Below are 11,734 nucleotides of genomic sequence, written 5' to 3' on the forward strand. Positions count from 1 at the left end.
ATGCAGCTGTGCGGCTGTATACACACTGTTTGTACTATGCACGCTCCTCCGACTGACCTGAGAAACGTTTTCATGTGTGTCCCATATTTCTGTTGACAGAACCAGCGATATCAGTCATTCATGAATTAATCATTCTTTTGTCTCTATGCTTTTCAGTGAATTGGCCAAGAGCACTTGCATAAAGATTTGGATTCATTCGGACCGCTCTGTCACTGAGGTGATCATCTGAGGTGATTTCTTGGTCAGTAACAACAAATACAGAACAAATAGTTTTCAGTCGTTTCACTAATTTACTTTGAACTACGCAGCTTGGCCCAGTGGATAACGGAACGAAAGCTTAAATGACTTTTGGGACCTCACCTTGTCCGTCCAACAAAGATGTTTACTGCTAGCTGCTCTCACTGCAGCAAAAAAGTTGCTAGTCAACCGTTGGAATCCTCCTCACACAATGGACAGACGAACCTGGGCAGTATATTTGTTGGACATTATCTTGATGGAACTCTCAACTTCTCGCATACATGGATCTAATGTGAAAACTGTCAATTTATGGCATTCATCTTTTAATATTGTGTCATCTTTTCTAAAATCTTTGTAAAAATTATTTTATTGTATTTTATGTATAAATACTACTTAATTCAGTTTTATTATTATTATTTATTTTACTTTATGTATTTTATTATTTTTCTTTTCTACCCTTAAGTCTACCAGGGGGTGGGATGGGTTGGGATGGGTTTTAAATTTGCACAGTTGCTTTTTGTTTTATACTACTGTTCACAGAAGAAAATTCAATAAACAGTTGTTAACAAAAAAAAAAAGCCTAATAAGACCCCATATATATACCAAATAATCAAATCGAATTTAGCCCTAGTGTCTGATGTTGTAAAGAGTGATACCTTTGTGCTGTGTGTAAGTTGACCGTGTGGATCTCTGAGCTGGCGTGAGCGAGTGGGGGCGGGGCTAATTTGCATATTCATTGATCCGCATATATTAAATGAGGCAAGGGTGTAGAGTTACATTCAAGCTATTTTAATGCATGAAGAAATGTTTAAATATGTCATTTTGGTGATCAAAAATGAGTTTTAAGGGATAAAATTATTGACTACAGCGGGACTTTAAATTTATAAATGTTTATTATAAGATAAACACATTATTGACTTAATATACTTTATTAAATTAACTATTTGCTCTACAAAATGCACTCAAAAAAAGAAAAAAGGGAATTCCATTCTATAAACCTGTATATGAGGCTCACAGCCTAAACACCGGAGCCACTTTTCTGCATAATGGTAGCCACAAAATTCAAAAACATTACAGAAACCCTTCTAAATGTCCAACATAACTGAACATTAAACACTAACATAGACTAACAACATCTTTCACTTTACTGAAAAACACTTAAAATAACACTCTAATCCCTTTATTTACTTTCCTAATGCAGTCCGTTGCAAAGCATGCAGGGAACTACAGATCCACTGCCCAGTTAGTGCCAAGTGTGTTTCACTCAGCAATGTTGAGTTGACTGAACAAACACTTATTAAGTAAAGCTGACAATACTCATTTTTAAAGACTCCCTGTGGTGAAAATCAAGTTTTTAATGTTGTTTATATGCCTATGTAGTGTTTTTAATATGCTTTAAGACAAACCATGCGCAAATTCATAAGTCAGCACCATTGCTGAGTATTTTGTGTTTGAAACTGCAGTAAACCAAAGACCGTCTAAAACCCGCGATTTGAAATCGGTTGTGTTTGTGACGTCACAGACTACCTTGTAACCAATCACAACAATGTGCCGGCAGGCTTTAGCATATCATTAACTATGAAGCAGGAAGGTCTCGAGAGAAGCCAGGTTATCCCGGTATATTTTTCCTATTTATATGAAAAATTGTGTAGATTTAGCAATATAGTGAGTCTATTAGCATGTTATGATGAACTATATGCCTTTCTCCACTGACATTTTGAGTTGTTCAAAGCGTTTCTAAGGATACTGATTGTTAGAAGGTAGCTGTCTGACTCTCAGATGAAGAACAGGAACATTGTTTGTGTAACATTAGCAACATATTATTAGCTGTTAATGTAGTCAAGCAAAAGGCTAATTATATTAATTCATAATTATTAATGACAGAACCGTTGCAAGGGCTGTGCCAAGTGTGTAAGCGCATAGGGACTCACGCCAAAGTAAAGTGACAGCTGACTTGAAGTAAAGCCAATAAAGTTCATGTTTTTGTCTTTTGAAATATTTTAATACTATAAAACATAGCTAAAACAATATTGCTCTGAGCGTGTGCGTGTGCATATGTTAGTCAGCACATCAAGTTCTGAGAGAGCTATTCAGTCCATTATAAATTCTGATTTTGGCCACCTCTGGAATGGATCAAACCATAGATATTAGCCTACCTGATAAGTTCAAGTAAATATGCTGGAAATCTGCGCTCAGTCAAGCATGTGCATTTATTTCAAGTACGGAGAAGGCACGGGCGCCTGCAGGATTTCATCTGAATGTTTTTTTTAAAATCTGCAAACTCCAAAAAGCAACGAAATTGTCAAACATCCATTTAGCACATGTTCACAGAGGAAAACGGCTGCTTGTTCTCTCAATACTGTCTGTTTTACTGAGAAATCGCTTCAGGTGATTCAGTGAGAGAGCAGTCCAAACAAATGCAAGTGGATTCAGACCGTTTGCAAAGGCGTTTTACCAATTCATAATTTAAAACACAACATGCCCCATTCGTCCTCCTCGTCCCATAATGAGTGTCATTCTTCCCTCCATTATGAGAATGAAGCCACTCACAACTATTGTAATGCTTACTGCTGTCGATGTTTCCATTCCAGTCAATGCCCTCCTCGACTCCAGGTCAGCTGGTAACTTTATCTCTGGTGCCCTCTGCCGCCAGCTCAAGCTCAAGACCACTACCACGGCATCCGTTTACCAGATCCACACCATAATCGGCAAGCCACTTAGCCGCAAACTGGCCCACTCCATCCACGATCAAGGAACTCCAAAGATTCCTCGGGTTTGCGAACTTCTATAGAAGATTCATCCAGAATTACAGCTCCATCGCATATCCTCTGACTAACCTCCTCCGTGGCAAGCCCAAGTCTCTGTCCTGGCCACCAGCAGCCTACGAAGCCTTCAACATCCTCAAGGAAGCCTTCACCAGCGCAAGAATGCGCCATCTCCAAGAGTCCACGTCATCTTCCTTCTGGCAGGCTACTTCCTCTACCCGTTCCCAACAGACCCTAGTCACACCTAGGGGTGGATTTTATCACCAGCCTACCTGCCTCTGACAACAATACCTGTATCCTCGTGGTAATTGATAGATTCTCCAAATCCTGTAGGATGATAACACTCAAGGTACTGCCTACTGCCATGGAAACTGCAGAACTAATGTTCAACCACATATTCAGATACTATGGAATTCCAGAAGACATTGTGTCTGACCGTGGACCCCAGTTCACCTCAAGAGTGTGGAAAACCGCCTTCGCCTTCCTAGGTGTTACCGTAAGCCTCTCGTCTGGATACCACCCGCAGTCGAACGGGCAGACGGAGAGGAAGATCCAAGAGATCGCTTCTTACGTACCTTCTGCCATGGCCACCAGAACTCTTGGAACCAGTTCCTGGGTTGGGCCGAGTACGCCCAAAACTCCCTCCGTCAACCAACTACTGGACTCACTCCCTTCCAGTGTGTACTCAGTTACAAACCCCCTCTCTTCCCTTGGTCAGGGGAACCGTTGGATGTATCAGCAATCGACTACTGGTTCTGAGAGGGCGAGAGGGTCTGTGGTTCAAAATGTGGTTTTTCCATGTTTCACTCCTCAAACCTCACCACCCTTCTGTTTCTGTTCCCACAGAGCCTGGCGTGACAGACCCCCCCCCCTTCCTCTCATCCTGAGACAAGTCAATGAAATCTTGGACTCCCGGCACCGTGGTGGTCTAATAGAATACCTGGTAGACTGGGAGGCCTGGTAGACCTGCTCCCTGTGGAAGAGGACCTCTGGAGCGGGGGGGGGGTACTGTCACAGACACGCCAGGCTCCTCCATCACTCAATCCAGGAGTCCAGGATCCTCAATCACTGCGCACTCCCTTACCAGAGTACTGATCACACACACCTGTTCCCCATCAGCACCTCATAACCACAGACTTTCAATCCACTCCACTCACCTCTGTCAGTTTTCCGGTCTCATTCTGTGTGTGAGTGTGTTCACCTGCTATCCAGTCTCCAGTCATCCTCTCTACCTCCATTCCTCAACCCTGTAAGAAAAGGATAGTATCAGTGTTATATCTTCACCTCATCTAATAATCCATCCACTTTTTACTTACCTCCTCTGCTGTGTTTACCTGCTGTTTCTCAATAAACATCCCATCTGGTTGCAATCCCATCTGGTTATCCGTAACAACAATTTAAAAGTCAGAAATTAAACTGAATATACGAAGCAAAGCAAGCTCTTTTCTTAAATATCCACAACACAAACAACAAATTGCTCGTCACTATAGCAACAGTAGACTCTCGGAGCTGGCGTGAGCGAGTGGTGGCGGGGCTAATTTGCATATTCATTGATCCATGTATATTAAATGAGGTAAGGGTGTAGAGTTACATTCAAGCTATTTTCAAGGCATGAAGAAATTTTTTTCACTTGATTTTTTTTTTTAATTGGTATTTTTGGTGATCAAAGATGAGTTTTAAGGGATAAAATAATTGACTACAGGGGGATTTTAATAGAAACAAGTTCATGAAATTAAATTCATGTAGTTACATGAGTTTTTTAAGTAATGTGAACAAGGATGGTTTGAGAGAAACTAACAACGTTAAAAGTTCATGTTTGTTTTGTTTTTCAGTGTGCACAGTCAGTCATATTGGTTTTCATGGTAATGTTCACTACAAAGGTCAGCTGTTGTTGGACCACACACAGCCATCTGTTCCTTGTGAGGATTTAAAAATATGTTACATCATCAAAGGAGGTACTACATGTTAGAATATGTTTACTGCATTATCTTGTAGTGTGGTGATACAGCTGGAATATCAGTGAGATTGCTTCCCTGTTTCAGAAACACTTAATGTGACATTTTTCCAGTGTACATGAAAAAGTTTAATGGTCCTGAGGTGAGCAGTCAACATTATGCTTTATCCACTCTGATTTAAATGTGATGTATTATTTTAATTTGATTCTTCAGAAATTAAATGTGTTGTGTATGTATTATACTAAAAAAGATTAAAAGCTATAATCTTATAGTTAAATAGATTTTGCTATTTTACTTTTCAAGGAGAGTATCAGATTTACCTGACTGTTGACATTATTGATGACCTTGGAAACAAAGTGATATTATAATCCAGAAGACATTTTTTGTTCCACAGCTGGGAGGGCTGTAGAGAAAACTACATGGAGTATCCAGCTTCTTTCTTTTTTGAGGCAGATGTCATTCATTCTGTATTTTCGGTTCTGTTTTCCGAGCAGATCAGGTGATCATCAGTGTTTAATGCATTGTCACTGTAATGATTGTTTTGAAGTTCAGACATGGTGTCATTCTAGCAACATGACATGAACATGGTATGATATCAGGTATCGAACATTTGAATTATCAATAACATTTAGATTCCGCCAAATAGGAAAGACAACATCTTCAGCCCACCCAGCAGTCTGTCAGTTAGGAACTTGATTTTTCTTTGTTTGTCAAGTCACCTTTATTTATATAGCGCTTTTTACAATGCAGACTGTGTCAAAGTAGCTTTACAGTGATAATTTTGATAAATAATTAATTTAAATTAATTTTGGCTGCACAGCAGCTCTTAAAGAAAATGGTATCATTGTCCAGCTTAACCATATTTAGTATTAATTCATTCCGTTGGAAAAATCAATAGTTAATAATTTAGTTAATTTATCTATATCAGCACTGGAGTAAATGTCATCGTCCAGCTCAGTTCAGTTCGCATACAAGGGTGTCGATTCAGGCAGTTAAAAAAAAAAGAAAGAAAAGAAACATTGAACATCAAGTGTCAAGTGTCCCCAACCCCCAACTAAGCAAGCCAAAGGAACCCAAACTCCAACAGGTGACAAACAGGTGATAAATTGGAGAAAAAAACGTGGGAGAAACCAGGCTCAGTCAGGGGGCCAGTTCTTCTCTGGCCAACAGTGAATAGTGCGTGATTATGATTGTCATTCATTCAGAACTGCTCTCCTATTTGAAGTTTGGACAAACTGAATCAGTTAAAGGAGGTTCAAATAAGAGCCCTGAGCAGCTTCATCCACAGTGTCCCTATCGACCAAGAGTAGCTCTCTTACTCATTTTTTCTAAATGTGTGATTTATGACACTTGATCACAGAAACACGAGTCACTAATCAGGAATTACTGAAGATCTATACAGCTCCTCTCTCTTTGAATGGGGAAACCATTCAAAAAGGAAATTTATCAACCCCCCGGAGCTGTGTGGAGTATGATTATGATGGATGGATGCACCTTTTTGAGTTTCAAACGGGTGGTTTCCATGCATTGCTATTATAAAGTTTGGGAGCATCATGGTGATTAATATAACTCTGACTGTATTCTTCTGAAAGAATAAAGTCATATACCTATGGCTTGAGTAAATCATGGGGTAATTTTCATTTTAAAGTGAACTAATATTGAGCCGCTCAACCGCCCATTGAAAAAAGATAATTTCAGACAGAGGGGCAGAATGAAGGTAGAAAATAACTGTTTTTCTGCATTATTATTTTTTTTAAACCCTTATTAACATTTTAAGTGAACCTCAAGGAACATAGAATGAAAAATAAAGAATTCATGTAGGTAATCACATCACAGGAGCTGTCCACTGCAAACAGTGCTGAACTATAAGACCAAAACTACAGAGAGAATACCTTTGGTGATTTTAAACCTTTTTAAAATAGTTACTTTCCACACATTTTTCCATTGCTGTAAATCTACCAATTTCTGTTTTTCATTAAATGTTACTATAGTCTACATTTTCTATTTTAGGTTAGGCCTATTGGACCAGACTCTACCCTTTCAAACTGTGATAATCTAACTTAAGCTGTGAAACATAATATGATTATATTATTATTTTTTCTACTATTTATAAATGATAAAAAAAATATGCTTTTTACTATTTACTTATTTATAATTATATTTTTATGTGAAGAAGGTGTGATTTATTCTGGCATTTGGCTTAGAGCTGGGTATGATTTCATTTTCAAGCTTTCGTCACTAACATTATTCTGCAGTAACAGTTTTTACATTTTTTTGGTAGCTTTTATTTTTGCATAAGGCGACTCTTTAAGTTGGCTCTAAGTTTTGGAATATGAAATCCTCCTCGTTTTTTAAACTCCACTCGTCTTCTGGGGCAACTCCAGTGTCGTCGGCAGCAAACTCTTATCTCTGGGCCACAGTTTTTCTGAATGTCCAGCTGTGTTTCTTCTTCTCCTGCTCCGCTTTATTTCCGTACTTCTCGGTCAGTCTTTGGATATATAACTCGCTGTCTGCAAAGACGTCTTTTTTCTCCTCTTTTACTTGTGGCTTCACTCGCGGCACTGCTGCGCCACATCGTGGAGGAAATGGTGCCAAACCCCTGACGACAGAGTTGGGGATGTAGCAATCAGGAGCAACAGGCCAGTGAATCTTAGGGCGGGTTGGCAGCCTTATGTCCGGCAATTTGATCGGTGGACGCGGAGGATGTATTTCTTTCGCCGTTTTCGCCGCCGGGCCCCCTGTCTTCTTTCTGCAGCAGCAGGACCCCCGATGCGACCGCTGCCCATTCGTCTGAGACCTTCTAGTCTGGTCACACTGAACCGCGCATCTGCTAACATCGGACTTCTTGTTTATGTCCAGCATTTTGGTCGGTGGGCGTGAAGTGTTTTTCTCTCTCATCTGATTTTCTCTTGTCATCTTGAGTCGCGTGAAGAGCAGCAAATGAATATTCGCGAGCTTCGTCCGTAAAAAAACAAATATAGGCTACGTAGCCTGCGATCTTTGAAAGTAAACAAAGCGTTTAAAATACAATGCTGCTCTGCTGCAGAACACAAATGACCATTAAGTGTAACCAAAGTCTCTTTAAAGCCGGGGACACACCTAACGATTGTAAGGCCGATTATGAGTGTAATTTGATACACGACTGATCGTCCAATCGCGGAGTCAGAGCATCTTCAGTGGTGTTTAAGTTGGTGCTTAAAATCGCAGTGTGCTCTCTAACGATTCTAGTCTTAGAATTTTTAGAAACATCATTGCCAGTCCTCCTCACAAAGATTCTTCTCAAATTTGATAATTCCCACTTCTGGGTGATTACAGCAAATCATTCAAGTTTCAAAGGAAAGTCTTTTTACTAGCGCTGAGAGCACGTGAAGGCAGCATAATATTTGGACCGGACGTCTCTGTTTCCTTGGAACTGTGTCAGGCGATTGTAAACAAGCGGCGATGGCGTCAAAAAACGTTTGCCAAAACACATGGACAACCGGTTGGAAGAAAAACGGTTGACTCTGGCAAGAGTACGAATACAACATTCTTCGAAGGAATAACGATTAAATTAAGGAAAGAAGCTGGGCTGCTATTGCGGAAGCTTTGAACGTTCAGGTACAGACCGGAATCATAGACGGGATTGGGCAGTGTCCTGGGGCACCAGCCAATGGGGGGCAAATGATAAAGATAATGACTAACGTTAACTTTTTTAATGTTTTGTATGTATATTATTTATCTGGAAAGATACGGATACAAAATTAACTTAATGATACATAAACAGAGAGAATTAAAGAGCCCTGCCCCTTTGAGCGAAAGTGAAAGTGCCCTTTGAGGTCTTGTGGTAAAATTTACTTCTGTGGTAATTTAATGGTCTGTACGTGCCGTTTCAATCAACAAGCTTCATTGAGGATTGCAGCTTATCGTTGCTTAAAACGGCGAACCACCGGAGTGCAAGCTTAAAAATAGATTAATTTACCAAAGTTTACTCACCTCAAATTCTCTCTGTTGAAAACAAAGTGTGCGTTTTCCTCTTTTTTTTTGTTATTTTCCGACAAATATAGCTGCAAGAAGAGCGCCAGCTAATCCATTTTCAAGCGCACAGTGTGTTGCTTAGCAGACGTAAACTTTGTGTTCTTCTCCGACTGTCAACGATTAAAATCGCTCCAGTTGAAGGAAACAATCGTATGTGTGTTCTGTTCTTTAGAATGTTTCGCTAATCGAGGTGTGTCGGCTTAGCATTTTCACTCGGCGGCCACTTTGAAACGCCTCTCGTGGCTGGGCATTCTCTCTTTGAACATCAAATTCTCCAAAACTGTTCGCCCTTACGATTAAATTTAATATTTGAAATCACCAATGAAATCTAACAACAACCGTCATAAATTTAGTTTCTACGCGAATCATGACAAAAAAATTTACTAGATCAGTAATGCGGCGAGACCTAAATGGCTCTTTCGGAGGCGAGCATTTAGGTGATTCTAGGCGGGACGCGAAGACTTTCCAGTCCGATTGGCTCTTATTTAGAAGGCGGGAACTTTCTCCCATTCAAAACAATACGAGTCTTGTGTCATTCTATACATGGGTTTCAAAGACGTCACTTCCGCTATGCCCGCCGCCATATTTGGGACCAGTCACAGCTGCGCGTCCTGTTTAAGTCTATGGTGACAGCAGCTACAAATACCAGAGGAAGGCCAACAAAACTCTCTCAGAAGGTTCACAACAAGTTTACAATATATCTGGGATATGTGGTGCTGTTAGCCGTTTCAACAGTCGTCAGAACTACAAATTTATTTGATTTATTTGAAAATATTGTGAATTCTAGTTGCTGTGTTTCGGCGTGTTGTTACAGGATGAACAAATTCACGACACCAGCTGACTACATTACTTAGTTCAAGTATGCGTGCATGATTTTGTGCAAATATAAGTTGTAATTTTATGTATATCTTGTATAAATATATATGAATTACCATATATAGGATGTGTCCCGTTGAGTTAATTAACCTTCTAGCAAAGCGCTTCAGTTTACGGGTGTTCATTCAGTGCGCGCAGCTCAAATAATACTGTTATCAAAATGAGATGATTTGAGAAAAAAAATCTGTTATTGTTCATGATCCTTATTATTAATCAAACTATGTGTTGATGAAAATAATACTAGAACAATATAAGAGCTAGTTATTCAAAATAATGCATTCATTTTCTAAAAGAAATATTAAAGTTTTAATATTACTGTGTAGTAACGTTAAACATTTTAATGACTTAATCATTGCTGTTTGAGCTGCGCACGCTGAAGCTGAAGATAATAAAAAACCCATAAACTGAAAGTTAATTAACTCATCGGAACACATCCTATATAAAATAATCCAGATATTAGTAAAATAAAAATATTACAACTAGCATTTGCACAAAATCACGCACAGATGAACTTGAAGTAACGTCATTGAAACCCCGAAACACAGCAAATAAGCCCAAATAATTCACAACGTTATTTTACAAATATATACGATTATAATATCATGTATAAGAAGAAGACAGTCCCAATCATATTAATGTTTTGTCTTACTTTTTGAGCGCTCGCGCTGAAGCTATAGATGATCATCAGCTCTGTGGGTTATTTACCTCAACGAAACACATCCTTTATGAGAATAATCAGATATTTATACTTAATAAAATTAATAAGTTTTATCTGTACAAAATGACGCGAATGCACAAGTGAAGTTTGAACAAGTTATGTAATCAATGTAATCAAACTCAGTCGACGCGCTCTTACCACAACAACACGCTGAAACAACAACACAGAGAATTCACAACATTTTATTACAATAGTGTTCTCGTTATAATGTTATGTAAATGACAGTCCCAGCAGTTATTAATGTTGTGCATTGCTGTTTGGCTGCCAGTGGTGTGGTCCCTTCTAAATGAAGCCAATAATTCTGCCGATCTAACTACTTTGGGATCAAATAAATTTGTAGTTCTGACGACTGTTGAAACGGCTAACATCACCACATATCCAAGATATATTATAAACTTGTTGTGAACCTTCTGAGAGTGTTTCGTTGGCCTTCCTCTGGTAATTGTAGCTGCTGTCACCATAGACTTTAACAGGGCGCGCAGCTGTGACCGGTCCCAAATATGGCGGCGATAGAATACAGTGACGTCACATGAAACCCATGTATAGTCTTTGGTGTAACAAACAAAGTATTTATCATGAAGTAGCTACTTTAACCCCTTAAAGGATTAGTTCACTTCAAAATGAAAACTACCCCAAGCTTTACTCACTCTCAAGCCATCCTAGGTGTATATGACTTTCCTCTTTCTGATTAACATAATCGGAGTTATATTAATAAATATCCTGACGCATCCAAGCTTTATAATGGCAGTGAACGGGACCAATGAGTAACGTTAGCCTATGACCTGAAGACAGTGCATCCATCATCTTAAATGTAACGTTACTCCACACGGCTCCAGGGGGTAAATAAAGGCCTTCTGAAGCAAAGTGATGCATATATGTAAGAAAAATATTTAACAAGTTATAAAGTAAAATATCTAGCTTTTCTGTATTCAACTTGGGAAGAAAGCGTAACTGACAACGCGTCAGTTGAATATGGAAGGTGTAGGACATAGCATAAGCATTTTGAACTGTGAGAGATGTTACACTTTCTTCCTAAGTTGAATATAGGCGGTCTGGTGGAAGCTAGATATTTTACTAGATATTTAACTTGTTAAATATGGATATTTTCTTACACAAATGCATCACTTATCCCCCCAGAGCTGTGTGTTTATGATGGATGGATGCACTTT

The sequence above is a fragment of the Megalobrama amblycephala genome, linkage group LG18, assembly GCF_018812025.1.
Source record: "Megalobrama amblycephala isolate DHTTF-2021 linkage group LG18, ASM1881202v1, whole genome shotgun sequence".
NCBI lineage: Eukaryota > Metazoa > Chordata > Actinopteri > Cypriniformes > Xenocyprididae > Megalobrama > Megalobrama amblycephala.